This window comes from Rhineura floridana, chromosome 4 (assembly GCF_030035675.1).
Source record: "Rhineura floridana isolate rRhiFlo1 chromosome 4, rRhiFlo1.hap2, whole genome shotgun sequence".
Lineage (NCBI taxonomy): Eukaryota > Metazoa > Chordata > Lepidosauria > Squamata > Rhineuridae > Rhineura > Rhineura floridana.
The window spans coordinates 114,669,561-114,685,874 of record NC_084483.1 but is presented as its reverse complement, the minus strand read 5'-3'; the positions used below and the strand labels follow the sequence as shown (position 1 = coordinate 114,685,874).

Sequence of the window (16,314 nt, the reverse complement as noted above, 5' to 3'; positions counted from 1 at the left end):
TTAAGATACAATATAGAATAAAATCAGTAACAAAGAGGAACACATTAAACTAAAACATTAAACATAAAACATTAAACATTAAAATGCCTGGGAGTATAGCCAGGTCTTATCCTGGCGCCTAAAAGAAAGAACCATAGGCGCCAGGCGTATTTCCTCCGGTAAGCTGTTCCACAATAAATGGCATTATAACGTTTAATTCCAAGCATTAATTAAAGAATCTGTTAAATGGAAGGCAGGGTTATGGCCATCATGTCGTGGTAATTTTAATTTGCTCCATGTGTCAGTGATCATTGTGGTAGCTCATCAAGTAGTTCAGATTATTCTTTCTAAATGTTACTAATGATTAAAAGTGGTGTAGTGGATAAAACTATACAGTCCAAAAGGCAAAAAGCAGCACCCTACACACGGGGACTCCTGCCACCTGAAGCAATTTAAAGTGGCCTCCACACGTTTTACCAATTCTTAGATAAAGAGGATTCGTTTATATATTTGGTGGTGTAATGAATGGGTGAGAGTATATGATGCCTATTCCACCACGGATAGAAGGTAAAGTGTGATTTGTAATTCTGCAAGGGAACACAATTTGGTTTATAACCCCAAGAGAGAAGGATTATGTAAATAAGAGTTTGATTATGAAGCACTTAGATCACACATTACTTTAGATGCACACAGGAGGGAGTAGTACATATTTGTGTTTCCACTATGCAGAGAGAATTCTTGGCTGGGTGAGCATATGAACTGACTCGAAGAAAGGTACACTGTTGCAAACAAATGGCTCAATTTTATAGGCAGATGATCTGTGTGTCATTATTTATAATGCTTTTCTGAACAAGTGTTGCCCAAATCAAGTATATGCAAGTAGATATCTAACTATGTACTACGTAGATGCGAAGACTGCTATGGAAAACCTATTTAAATAAAGTAAGAGCTCAAATTATGGAGAACCGGGCGAGGGGGTCCTTAATGAAATGCAGAATGTCAGAGTGGTCAGATGAAAAAACCTTTAAAATTTAAGGAGAGTTTCAAGAGGGTTAGGTTGCATTACAAAGTGCACCTACTAACAGGCATTTTCTGCACAACTACTGGACCTGCAGGAGACCTGGCCTGTTTTTCACCTGGTCATTTCTAAGTCTGACCACACCAACTTAGCCCCCCCACCCTTGGCCATTAGTCCTCATAAGCCACACCTGCCTGTACTGAAATGAGAGAATTAAGTTCTAATTAACATTGTTTTTAGTGCCATTGCAAAAAAAACCAAAATTGCATTAATTAAAATATGCTTGACAAGTAAAATTACTACATCAGTGTATCTCTACACTGCAACAGCACACCTCATTCTGTTATGGGCTGGAATCTATTTTTCGGTCACCCCCCCCCCATTTCAAACAGGAACTTTCAGGAATTATTGCTTTCATGCCCCCATTCTTTTGTAGAAGAAATGTTGACCAAGCAAGACTTCATGTCCAGTCCAAAGAGACAGGATCCAGCACTCCACTGTGTGATTCCTGATGGTCCTTCAAGTTGGGACACCCCCACCCCACCCTCCCCTGGTTCATTCCCCTGCACGTGTTCACAGATGTGCTAACCTTGGGAGGTAGGGTTCTTTTGGGCTTTGATATTACCCTAGATACAAGGGAAGCTTAAAAGCAGTTTGTGAAAGCTCTTTCAGCCAGTATTACATCAACTCTAAGGCAGCTGGGTCTCAGACTGTGGCAGATACTCTGGTTGACAAGGAGGAATATCTAACGAAACCAAGTGAATGGGTGGCTGGGGGGGGGGAGAGCAGATAGACAGACAGTTAAACAGCTATCTTGCCTGGGGACAGGACATGGATGGAACTGGATAGACTGGCACATATCCACAGACACACATTGTGGGCAGATGTAGGCATGGAGGGGACGGAATCATGCCCTCACTGAAATAACTTAAGGAAGTTAGACCCACCCTGTAATTCTAGCACTGAAAGAAAGATTGGGCTGCAGAAGGTAATCAGAAATCGGAGTCAGTGATCGTTCACCGAAGAAATGTGATGCAGCAGTCAACATTAAGGCCACATTCACACCGTAGATTTGTTCCACTACTATTCCACTTTAATACTCATGGCTTCCCACAAAGAAACCTGGTAAGTGTAGTTTCTGAAGGGTGCTGAGAGTTGTTAGGAAACTCCTATTCCCTCCATAAAGCTACAATTCCCAGAGTGGTTTAATAGTCAGTCCCTCTTCCCAGAGAACTACGAGAGGAATAGTGGAATAAATGTATGGTGTGAATGTGACCTAAATCAGGGTAAAGAAGGGGTACTTATTTTGCAGAGAGAGAAAAAATGTCCCACTATGCATCTGAGACTGTTATCTGAACATTTCTAGGTTAACTGTATTTTTACTTGAAAATGGCATCTCCTTCTCACTATGGGCCCAGAATGTTGGAAACACAGGTGCTCATCAACTACACAGAGCCAGTTTTTAAATAATCAGCATGCTATTCTTGCCCCAGTAGAAAAATACACTTGCAGAATTATTTTTGATGCAGCAGGGGTGTCCACTAACATAAGAGAAGGTGAAGCAATTTTCATCTTCCATATTGTTCTGGCTCCCCCAAGCTTCTGGAGAGCTCAAGGGGCTGCAGGGGGAATTGGTGAAGGCTGAATCTCCTTTTCTTATGTTAGTGCAGGATTTGCTAAACCTTTTTCACTGTGGGCACATTTAGTGGGCTTACTCCTGAATAGTCATATATGGACACAAAATGGCTGCCATGATGAAGGTGGCATAATGCAACATGGTTGGTGTGGGGGCATGGCATAACACGTACAGTCATTGCTGCTTCTCTCCCTCCCCCCCTTCCCCTAACAACATCTTGTTACCATGGGAAGTCAGCTATGTCTTATTGGTCCTGATTGTGGAGACACAGCTGTTAAAGAATCTTGTTTTCCTCAATGCCAATCCTAAACCAAACCCTAGGCTGCCTCCTGTACCCACTTACCTAGGAGTAAGCCCCATTAAATAGAAATGGACTTACTTCTCAGTAGATATGTATACCATTGCATTGTAAGATAATAAGTAACTGGACATCACTCCTGCACAGCAGGAGACATGCCTAAGCCTCTTTGCTAAGTTTGCACATTGTGCATTTGCCATTTGGGGAGGAGATTCGTTAACATTCACCTGCACTTTTTGTGTAGCAGTATTTGCAGACATAACATCTAGGGAGCACCTGATATCAGACAAGCCCAGAACAGGAAAGATGCATCCTGGTTGCTAAGGGAAAAAGAAAAGGAAATCTCTGAAATCCCCAGGACTACAATAAGACAGAATCAGGAGTAGTGCCCTAAAGGAGAGGGGAAATGGCAGCTCTTTAGGACTCAGGGATTCCTACTGCCTGGTGTCCAAACAACTCACTTATCAATCACAGCTCTGACTTCACTCACTGGCTGAAAACATTGACAGACAGGAGCCAGGCTGACTCGTTTCACAGAAATTGCTTAGAAGGATATCTGCACATTTTGCTGCAAAACTTTCTTTCTAGGAGGGTTAGATACTTACTTTTTTTTACAATGAAAAACTCAAGAGTCTGGACTCCCTGCCTGGGGATGCTAATGAAGACCTTTGTGAGTGCCATAGTGTTGGCGGCTCCCACATTAGTGGGTGCTTCAGCTAGATCAAAAGTGGTTCTGCAAGTAGAATGGCAGCACCGGATTTCACCCACAGTTACTGAAAAGTATTCAACAGTAAGCATAGCTTGTTTTCTCTGGATATAAATCTGAAGAACACTGTACCATTTTACCTGCAACCTGGCACCCAAATGATTAGTTAATACACATACAAGCTTTGAAAATAATCTTTAATAACATCTTATCCTTTATCTAAATAATTTTATGGGCTCTCCCAGCTACTCTACAGCGCCTTCTGTATTCTTGGAACTACACATGCATGCACAGGTACAAACTGACAGACACACACACACAATTGTAAAACCCACAAACAACTGTAAACAAGGGTAGATCCCAGCTGATGATGAATGATAGAACGTAACTATATCTAACAAAATGATGTGCTAGATTTTGTTTTATTAAAAATATCAGCTCAATTTGACTGCAATATTGTGACATAATGATTTGCTTCAGAGATGGGAAGTATTTCACATACAGAGCTTTTCAGCTTCAAGTATTTGTGTTTTGGAAACTGTAGTATCCCTGCTTGCAATATAAAGGCAGATATGACTTTAAAAAAATAAAAAAATAAAACACTGATGTAATACATTACAGGTGCAGTCTCTCTATATAAACATGAGAGAGACAAACTCTCTTTCCAGGACTGCCTGAACTGCATAGGAAAGCATTACAGGAAATGTGCAACATTTGCCTTATGTTAAATGGTTCCCTACAGGAAAAGGTCTTGGCTTAGTCAGGAAAAGGGCATTTTATAGCATGTTGCACTACAGGAATTCCACTCAGAAGTCAAGAGCCCTTAAAAGACAACTCTAAGTGTTTCTCCTCTGCATGCTCACTGCTATTCTGTTCCAATACATATCATCACCGCTAACAAGTTAGTGCCAAAGCCAGAGCCTTATAATATGCATAAGCATGTCTCTATAAAGCAGTTCTAGGAAGAGATCCTTGAATATTCTAAGGAATAAAACACATGGATCTGTAGTACTATAAACAGGAACAGCTTGATTCTCATCCATGCTGCCACAAAGTTTTCTTCCCAACCTTGCTCTCATCCAAAAGCCCCCTAATGGGTCAAGTCTTAATTATTTTGGCTAATGCTTGATGCAGAAATTCTGTAGTGAATGCTTAAGTGTTTCATTTCTAGTTTCTATGGCAACATTACATCAGATTGCAGACAGCTGGCTCCACAGTTTTAAACCCTAACAAATTGACCAAGCCAGTTCTGAAAAATTATACTTGCTTTAAAGAGACAGCACACCATTCAGCTGCCAGCAGAATGGTGCAAGACCAACGGGGCCCTTTTTTGGCACATGTGTTAAGGCGGGGTCTCTTTCTCAGTTTCTTTTGGAACAAGTGCATCTCTGACACATCAGCAATGTTCTAATACTGGAGAAAACTGGGTCAGTTTGTGTCTTTCTATTCCACAACTGCATGGAGGACCACAGGGGAACAGGAACAAAATCAACAGCATCTGCAGTTACCAAGAACTGTGTACAGTAAACTGAAACAACCTTTTGTCAGATGGTCAGCTGTTACTGCTGCTTTGGCAATGCTACCCTGTTCTTCTGACAAAAACTCAGGAAACTCAGGAAATTGCCCATATTCCCCATATGTCCCTTCCAAAGTTGTGCGTCCCTCAGTTTTCTAAATCCCATTATCTCCCTATAAGGTCTCAACCAAAGCTCATTTCAAATAATACTCAGAAGTAAACGTTTACAATTCAAAGAAGCATAACATCCTATGCCCCATTTCCAACATATTATATCCCATTTCTGGCTTCCTCTGCCCCATAGTAAGAATGTTGGTACAGTGGACTGTTTGCACACAGAAGTGACAATGAATCCTACTGCACTAGTGCAAAATCCTAGACAATGGATTGTGATGATGTGCCAGCACTGTGCCCCATCTATACCATTTATGTGCCTGCTTATCCAGCCTTGGAATATGGGGGGTACTAATGTTTGTTGCCTGTACCAAAGCAGCCTTCTCTGACTAAACATCAGATTCAGTGTATTCCAGGGGGATAAGCGCACACAGTCTAATTCCAGAGCCAGATACTGCACAATCCACATTAACCATTCTGAATGTCCAAGCTGAAATGAATTGAAGGCAAAGATTTCCTATCCATGTTATTATTTGTTTTATCTTATACATATTATACAAACGTATTTATACAAAATACACAAAGTCACAAAACACAAAAAGGTGCAAAAAGGAAAACACAAGCCCGACAGCCTATCTTTATTAAAAACCTATATCTAGGAAACTATCAGGGGCAGAAATACGGGAGAAAAGCTAGTAAATTAAATGCTAGCTGTTCTGAGAAAGCTGATACAGCAGGGTATAAATTTACAAACAAACACATAAACAAATTCTCAGCATGCCAGGAGATGGGTGCTTCCAGATGGGTGTTTTTTGCAGGATTGGTGCTGCAAGATTTTCACAGCATCCATATGGTATTGACAGCATCCAAATGCTAGCCTATATTTCCCTCCCATTCAATCCAGATTTCCAATTTTCACAGAAAATCCAGTGAGTTAGAAAAAAATTGTTGCCAACATTTGCAGTATCTGAATAGCTCATTTGCAATATTTAAGCCCCCATCTGGAAACACCAATGGTTAAATATAGCTATAGGAGCCTTTTCTTCCGTCCCTCCTCATCCCTTTGCAAGATAGGAAGCACATCCTCTGAATATTGAACCACAGTCTTGATGACCTAACAGGTTTGGTATTTAGGAGATCTAACACTCTGTTCTGAATAATCCTCCCTTGAGTACTGCCTTTCTCAGATTTGTAACCCCCAAATTTAGGCTTAAGCATTCTTCCTCAAAAGAACCATGCTGGAAATCCTATCCTTTTCACAAAACGCCTGTTCTCAGGAGCTGCACCACTGGACGTGAGATTGGCTTTTCTAACCACTACTTGCTAAGTGAAGAGAAACAGGGAACACAATCAATCGACTACTCTCTGCCCACATAACTATCTCCCTCCCCACCCCAATTCCTCACTAGCTGCATAACTTATAAGAAGGACATAAGTCATTGGACAGAACTCTATTTGCCACATGAGCTGGTGGAGGATAAAGAGTGTTGTACATGGGAAACAATCCCTGGTTTCATTGACAGAGACTTACTGACCTCTTGCTGGCCCCAGTTTCTCAATTATTGTCAATGGAATTTCAGTGAATGAAAAATGGGGGGAAAGAAGAGTAAGCCATCATACACTATTGCCACCGCTATAAGATGAGACTGTAGCACTAAGAAAAAATAACCCTCCCATAGATTTCTTTAAAAAATCTATTAAATCAAATATGAAAGTTTTATTTTCTTAGAACATGTAAGCTTCTTCTCCTGCTGATTTTTATAAAACACACTGTAAGTCAAAACACAGGCGGTATAACTTTTTTAAAGTCCTGAAGAGTTTAGGCCAAACAAACCTAAGAGACTACAATGGCCAGGGATCAGGGTATTTGAAGAACTGTTTTCTTTTGCTCCAATGTGTTCAGCTTAGAATTGAAGTCCATCACAACTCTTGATATGGGTGCCTCATCGGCAGAGATCAGGTCAGTTGTAAGCCATCTCTGGAACACTTTACCTTAGAGTGATAGGCCTAGCACCTATGCTTCTACTCTTAGGAGACAAGTGACAACCATGTTATTTTTCTGGGGGTTTCCTTGACTGGATTTTTATTGCTGTTGGTTTTTCAGTATGATTGCAAGCCGGTTTGCATTTGCTTGCTTAATATTTATTATTGTTATCAGTTTGTTTCAGAATGTTATGCTGTGGACACCTACGTGGAAATAAATGTTTTTAAAACATACACACTTCCTATCCAATGTTGTACTACAATCTCTCAATGTGTCAAGTTAGGATATCTAAGGACACAGACAATGAAATCCTCTATTTGTCTATTCAGAAGTAAGCCCCACTGAATTTAATGGGTTTACTCCCTCTTAGGTGGGTATAGGATTGCAGCTAAGCACATATTCTTGGTCAGGCAGCTCCTTCTTGGCTCATCCTGCAGTGCATGCACACATGCACACACACACACATACACTGGCTGGGCACAGGCTCTGTATTCCCACTATCTGCTGTTGCACCAATGGGCCAACAGTTATTTCAGGCCCTGCTCCTTCCAAGTTAGGAAGCAAAGTCCTGGGCAGAGCTTGGAAGATTACTTTTAAAAAGTAATAAATTACAGTTACATGGCCCAAAAAAGTAGTAATTACCGTTACACTGATTACTTTTTCTCAAAAGTAATCACTACAGTTACATTTCAGTTACTTTAAAAAAAACCACCTACAAGGTGCTAGCCTTGGCTGCTGCACATCTAAGTATCCTAAAACAATATTAAAAATAAACGCACACATACAGAGGTAGTAGAATAATTCTTTTTATCCATGATAGCAATGGTGGTTTCTCTGCTGGTAAGGGAGGTGGAGTGGGAGGCAGAGGCCACTACTCAGATCTTTGCACGTCAAACCAAGTGCAACACACAAACCCACTCAGCCAGCAAGCGTAATCTCTCTCATTTAACCACCTCCTGGCCCCTGCCCTGCCACCAAGGGACACTCACTCAAGCAAACATTTTCCCCTGAGATGCAAAAAAGTTAAAATACTGCAAATGCAGCACAGTAGCCAGAGACACTTTGTGTGCCAAGTGCAAACACAGCATTCACACACACACACGTTGTCATCTTTCACCTCCACAGTTCTTTATCTCCATTCTGCTGCTGCCTCTTTTTTTCCTCCTTTATCCATGTTCTTGCCCTCCAGCTCCTTTTCCCCTCCACTCCAGTTTTTTTAAAACAATTGTTTTCTCCACTCCACCCCATCTCACTCTCCATTTCCTCCCTTGTCGCCTCCTACCCACCCACAGACCATGATGATAATGAAAGTTAAAGAGGAAAGCACAAAAGCAGGACTACAGCTGAACGTCAAGAACACTAAAATAATAACAAAAGATTTATGTAAATTAAAGTTGACAATGAGGACATTGAACTTGTCAAGGATTATCAATACCTCGGCACAGTCATGGAGACAATAGTCAAGAAATCAGAAGAAGGCTAGGAGTGGGAAGGGCAGCTATGACAAAACTAGAAAAGGTCCTCAGATGCAAAGATGCACTGAACACTAAAGTCAGGATAATTCAGACCATGGTATTCCTGATCTCTATGTATGGATGTGAAAGCTGGACAGTGAAAAGGGTGGATAAGAGAAAAATCAACTCATCTGAAATGTGGTATTGGAGGAGAGCTTTGCAGATACCATGGACTGTGAAAAAGACAAATAATTGGGTGTTAGAATAAATTAAACCAGAACTATCATTCTCCTGCTGGGAGGAAGGGCGGGATAGAAATCAAATAATAAACACAAAATAAAAAAATAAAATCATTAGAAGCTAAAATGATGAAACTGAAGTTATCATACTTTGAACACATAATGAGACGACATGATTCACTAGAAAAGACAGGAACACCAAACAAGAGATGGATTGATTCCATAAAGGAAGCCACAGACCTGAACTTGCAAGATCTGAACAGGGTGGTTTATAACACATACTATTGGTAGTTGCTGCTTCATGCGTGCATGCGTGCTTGCGTGCGTGTGTTTAAAGAAGTTTTACGAGAACAAAATTCTGTCACTTAGCGTCAACAACCACTGCAATAATTCTATGCTGAATGTCACTCCACTGAAATCAACTAATGAATGCAGTAAAAGTGGACATTTGGGTCATGGTATTAATTAAGGGGGGGGCAGAAAAATGCTCCAAGGCCACTTTAGTGAGAAGCACACTGCACATTAACCAGTGACGAAGCAAGTGGTGAAATTAATAGAAAGTTCCTGTCATATTCAAGATGGAAAAAATTGTAATTCCTGTTTCTTCCCAGGAGGTCTGCCTCCATATTGAAATAATTGCTGAGGCATGTTTCAAAAAGGTTAAACAAGCACAGAGTTTTCAGTTATTAAAAAAGTATTGTACAATGGGTGCAACTTGATAGAAAGAAGTGCTGCATCCCACTACACGGGAAAAAGTTCCTTCTTAATTCCAGGTATCTATAGCATACACTTGTTACACAAATTCTTTACTTTTTTGTACAACATAAAAAGAAAATACAGTGATCCAAGTTCAAAATAGACATATGAAAACAAAAGAGCAACTCTCCTTGATAAGATCCAAAGTCTATCTAGTTCACATGCATAAAAACATATATGTAATGGGAGAGAGACAAATATAGTAACATATATGTCTGTACAGAACTGCTTGCTATGATATTGAGAATGAGTTTGGGTGGCCTGCAGCAATCTAAAAATTCCATTTTTAATAGCAATTTTGACAAAATAATTTTACCAGGGTGTTAGTTTTTCTTCAGGGAAGGAAGGCAGCAACCTTTGAGAAGGCCCCTCCTTCAGAGCCAGGAAGGAAGATTTCAACTTCTTTCAGCATCTGGGAGACCTCCCTTTCCTCAGATACCTCTCTGCTTCCGTCACAAGAAGGCAGGGTTTGTAGGACCTTCTGTCCAAGCAAGTCCCATGCAACCACCTACCCCACAATCAAAGCAAGATTTAGAGGGGGAACCTTTGGTAGTTTGCTTTGCCCTTCCTTGTTTGTTTGCTTTTGGCTTGGTATTTCCTCGGATAGGAGCCCCAATGAAGCTTGCCTACTTCCACTGAAGGCAGAAAGCTGTCTGGAGACTGGAAGAGAGGTCCAGATAGGAGGGGGACAGCTGTCTTTTGAGCCCTGGAGGAGGGGCCTTCCCAAATCTAGCTTGGCTCCTCCCAACTGGAAGAACTGTACTTTGCAAAATTATCAGATTGTATGGGGCTATATGAATATTTATGTAGCTAACTTTACAACCCACTCTTCCTTTAGAAAATTCAGGGCATCTTAGGTCTTTCATAAAAACACCTGTCAGATCTACTTGACATCCGTTCATCTTCCACTATATTAAGACATAGTGCGCAGGTAATCTCAGACCATTCAGCTAGGCCTTCTAGATACTGATGAGGGAAGAACTATCAAGCCTCTTATTATACAAACGCTATTTTATTATACAGCCACAACAGTGGCTTTATACTATAGCCAACATGGTATTTTTCACATTCTGTCATGTTAAATTGAAAATACCCCCCAAGCCATTCGGCTGCTTCCCAAAAGCTAAAAAGTTAAAATCCTCAGTTTTGTCCTGAGATAAAGAAGGGGCTTTCTTTCCCAGCAATGAAACACATGAGCTTGAAGACGAGGATGGCTTTGATTTGGGAGGGGTGTGTGCTTGTGAGATGTGGCAGAATACAGGGAATTCATTACTTTTACAGCATCCCCTGCTGGCTGACTCACACAGGGAACTTGTTAAGTCTCAACTTTCCACTGAATATAAAATGAGGAATTAGACAGTTGTCACATGTGAGGAATGAGGGAGGAAGTACATGGCAATGTGCCAAGATGGAATGAAGGAATTGTTAATGAAGCCTTACCATTCTGTCCAGAGGTCTCAGATCTGGAGGTCAATTTGGGCCAGTTCTGCCCAGATGTAATTTGAACATGCCAGTAAGTTTTAAATTCAATTTCTGTAAATCCTCCTGGCAAGCATTTCTTTTTCTATTACCATTTGATAGGTTGGTGGCAGAGTGTCAAACATACACAAACAGAGTGTATTCCTTACTTAGCACAAGTAGGGAATAGCCATTAGAGCACACCTGACTTGAATCTAGGCCATAACCTAGCATGGAGTTGGGAAGGTTCTCTGGATTTCATTGCCAAATGGAAAAATAGCCAGTGAACTATACACTCAACCACCCCAAAGCTATATATATATAAGCTTGCACATATACACTTTATACTATAGCCAACATGGTATTTTTCACATTCCGTCATGTTAAATTGAAAATACCCCCCAATTCGGCTGTTTATTCTTAGAAGCACAGGGATGTACATGATAGAATTTATACATTCAGTCACAGATACACGAAGATGTACACAAGCGCTATCTGCATGTATATGGAAGTATATGCAGCCTCTTAACTACACTTTTTTCTTTTGGCAGGCTGTGAAAGATAATCCTCTGTTCCTCTGCCTCAAAAGACAAAAAGAGTATAAATAGTATCTTAAATGCATCACACTGCCTTATATGGAATCAAAAAATTGGTCTGTTTTGCTCACTTTTGCTAACTAGCAGCAGCTCCCCAACGTTTTGGCCAAAGAGAGATCTTTCCCAGCTCTGTTACTAGGGATCTAGTCTGGGACCTGCTGCATGTAAAAGCAAGTGCTCTGCCACTGATCTATGGATCTTAGGATGACGGGAGCTGTAGTCCAGCAACATCTGGAGGGCCACTGGTTCCACCCTAATTTATAGTACTTAGTGAGCAGAGCAGGCTCACTGATTTTTTTTGGGGGGGGGATGGGGTTCTAAGGCCTCACCAAAGAGTCGTGTGATGCCTATCATTCTGGCAGAGTAATGAAAGACTCTTTTGAAACACCGCACTCCTGAGCCTGTGTTGGCTCCCTACAGACCCTACATAGAAATGATAGTACTGCAGTGATTAGACCAGGAAATACTTTTAAGAATAAGTTGCTCTTGATGTCTTGGTCCACTGAAGTTTGTTATTTCCTTCACCCTAGCAAATAACCCCCTCTGGTGGCACTTGCTTTCCAGGAAAATCTCTTGGGGAAACAGACGTTTCCAAAGCAAATTAAGTTACAAAAGCAAACAAGAAAGGGCAAAAGTGATGGCTTCCCTTCATAGCCATGTGTGGTGATGGTCATAGATCCCTAAGGATGGACATAGCTGGGAAGTAAATAAGTGCTATAAGTATTCTTGAATCTTGGTCTTCACAAAGAGTGAAGACTCTCCTTCCTTCTGGAGTCCAGAAGAGGTAGACATGGAGTTATTATACAGCCATGAGAGTAGCTGTATAGTATAAGCAGTGTGGATTTTTCACATTCCGCAATGCTAAATTGAAAATACACCCCATGCCATTCTGATGCTTCCCATAAGCTTATTTCAAAACAAAACCTTACAAAACTTATCGTCCTGAACTCAGAAACGTTTGCTTAACAACCCTCTAAATTTTCATGGCGATACACAAAATAGTCAGACAGAATAGAGAGTTCAAAGTCTAAAAAGAGCGGGGGGAAATGCAGAGCCCTTTTGGACTTTTTTTCTCTCAGAGTTCTCATAATCTGTTGAAATTCATTAAAAATCAGCCATGTTCACAGAGTACCTGTAATCCTGTTAATGACCTTGCCCCATATTCTGACCTTCATCTTCTGCAATTTAAAAGTTAAAAAAATGTCTGGCTGATTTTTAATTAATTTAAGAAAGGTTGGCTGGAACCCAATTGTAACATGGGGCATACTCAGTAAGAACCAACTGTCAGTGTTCTAAATGCCAGACTCACAGCTGCTGGGCTTGCCTCATCAGGGGGTCACACCCACATCAGACTTTGATTTCAGTGAGACAGTCATGGCTTCCCTCAAAGAATCCTGGTGTAGTTTGTGAAGGGTGCTGAGAGGAGACTCCTATTTCACTGACGGCACTCCAGTGGCCAGACTGGTTTAACAATCAGCCACTCTGATGGAACCTCTGTGAGGGGAACAGGGCGTCTCCTAGCAACTCTCAGCACCATTCACTAACTACACTTCCCAGGATACTTTGAGGTAAGCCATGACTGTCCAAAGTGAAATAAAGGCCTGATGTGGATAACACCAGGGACAGCTTTGGTTTAAATTTGGGTGGGAGGCTACATGTGCCTGCTGTAGAATAAAAAGGTGGGGAAAATGCTGAAAAGCAATGATACTGTTTGCAATGTTTTCCTTTTGGAAAGGAAAGGGGCTTCCCTTCTGCCCAGTGCCCACCCACCCAATCTCTTCCCCTCCCCCTCCAGGTCAGTGTTGGACTATCACCTGGGAGACCAGGGTTCGAATCCCCACGCAGCCATGAAGCTCACTGGGTGACCTTGGGCCAGTCACTGCTTCTTACCCTCAGAGAAAGGCAATGGTAAACCACCTCTGAATACCATTTACCATGAAAACCCTATTCATAGGGTCACCATAAGTCCAGTTGACTTGAAGGCAGTCCATTTCCATTTTCAAACATGATTGCACAGAAGTAAATACCATTGAACTCTATAAGCATGCAAATGATCAAACCTGCCCTCCCCCCTTCCTTTGCCTCCCTCCAATATGATCCTTCTCTTTCCCCCTCCCCCTCCTCCTCAGTCAGTTTTTCCTAGCCTAATGATGATTGCATAGGAGTAAATCCCATTGAACTCAATAACCATGCAAATGATCAGACCTGCTTTCCCCCTCCTTCCCCTCTCCTCTCTTGCCCACTCCTGCCCTTCCTTCCTCCCCCCCTCTGGGTCAGTGTTACTTATCCTAAACATGATTGCCCAGGAGTAAATCGCACTGAACTCAATAAACATGCAAATGATCAAACCTGTCCTTCTCCCCTCCCCCTCCTGCCTGCTCCCATCCCAGTCATCCCCTCTGCCTTTCCTCCCCTCCCTCCTCCTCCTCCTCCCCTCCCCATCCCCTGTGGTCAGTTTCACCTATCCTAGGCATGATTGCAAGGGAGTAAATCCCACTGAACTGAATAAGCATGCAAATGATCAATCCATTCTCAGCAAACTTGCACAGGATCCCATTTCTTACCTCCTGGATTAAAAAGCAGGGAAATTCACTAATAGGCAAAAAACCTTGCGGTTTAAGCACGTACCTATAGCCCACAGATATTTCTATCAAACTTTAAAAAGCAGGGAAATTGGGCTGCTGTAGTGAATGCACCAGGGGAGCAGGAGACCTGACCTCCTCTCTGAGATATTGTACCGCCCTACAAATTTGTGAAAATACAAACACAATTTGGGTTGGTCTTTCACAGTCCAATCCACTTGCTGTGTAGCTTGCAAGAATTTGGTAACATGTGCCACTGAGCATATGGTGAGTGGTGGCAACACCTGCAATCAGCCCAAATAATAGAAAGAAGACATGTGCTGTGCTGATCTTGTTTTAGCAGGGAGGAAGCAACATTATTAAGACAGTTGATATAGCTCAGATGGTCACTTTCAATACGTCTGATTTACTTCACAATTTTAGTGAAGTTTCCTATAGGAAATTATTTTCTTTTGTTTCTATTTCCGTGAATATGTGAAATACAGCAACACTTTGTAAAATTTACACTAAAAAAATTCCAAACATAATTGTGGAATAATGGCACTTCTGCAAAATAGTCTCCAGTGGACCTCAGGATTGTCTCAATTTGCATAAGATAAAACGGTGGGAGGTGAAATATATTCTAGCAAAATTCTAGATGTGCTCTATGTTTTTAATTGACCGTGCCCACCTTGCCTTAAGAGAGCCAGTGTGGTTTAGTGGGAGATCAGGGTTCGAATCCCCACACAGCCATGAAACTCACTGGGTGACCTTGGGCCAGTCACTGCTCTCAGCCTCAGAGGAAGGCAATGGTAAACCCCCTCTGAATACCACTTACCATGAAAACCCTATTCATAGGGTCACCGTAAGTCGGAATCGACTTGAAGGCAAGTACATTTATACCTTGCCTTAAATAAAGTGGTTTAAACATAGCAGGCTGAAAACATTCATCCTCATTGCTGAAGAAGCAACATATTGTAATCAGTCTGATTTTATATCAAACTGAAGTTTCAGATTCAACATTTAATGCACCCAAAATAGAAATAGAACATTACCTCCAATTTGAACACAAAAGGCTGTCTTCACCATCATATGACATTGACCAATAAAAAGGCTTTGAAATTAATAAAAATAAATTTGACACAGATTTCTAGGATGAATAATGAGGGAAATAAAAATTTCTAGGTTAGATTCCCTGTAGAAACATTAGTAACACAGAAAAGAAGCAAAGTAAGAAGAACACCAACAAACATACAAAAATATAATTCTCCATCTTTGGAGATGGCAGGTGTTGCCACCACTCGCCATATGCTCAGAGGCACATGTTACCAAATTCTTCCAAGCTACACAGGAAGTGAATTGGACTGTGAAAGACCAACCCAAATTGTGTTTGCATTTTGACAAATTTGTAGGGCAGTACAATATCTGAGAGAGGTCAGGTCTCCTGCTCCCTTGGTTCATTCACTATAGCTGCCCAATTTCCCTCCTTTTTAAAGTTTGATAGAAATATCTGTGGGCTATAGGTACATTCCTAAACCGCAAGGTTTTCTGCCTGTTAGTAATATATATGTAGCTTGTCATGAAAGAGGATCTAAGTAACCCACAAAACACTTTCCCCCCAAAACCTTAATCCCAATCCTCTTCTGAAACTAAGCCCAGTACCTGAACTGATGAATATACTTCCCCCATTTATCCTCATATCCACCTTTCTTCCCACCCTTGGCACTCCTGTGTCAAATTTCTTCACGTCATATTTAAGACATTTTCTTGTTTTTTTTAAAAATTTTCATTCTTTATACTTTAAAAACACACACTGAAAGATACATTGAAGGAACGTAACCATCTTATATAAAAAGTAACAAAAATACAGGAATATCAAAAATATTAAGAGTAATACATATTGTTCACCTTATCCAACCCAACCTAAGGGAAGAGACTATGGGAGGTATTCTATCAACTTGTCCCATCAGCACAGGAATTACTGCTAGTGCAACATAAC

At 41.1% G+C, this 16,314-nt stretch overlaps 1 protein-coding gene across 4 annotated transcripts in view; it reads right to left on the bottom strand.

Moving 5' to 3' along the window:
• The window catches only part of SASH1 (SAM and SH3 domain containing 1), a 259,309-nt gene that overhangs the window by 60,399 nt on the left and 182,596 nt on the right, over positions 1-16,314 (bottom strand). The gene's annotated exons all lie outside the window — the stretch shown is intronic.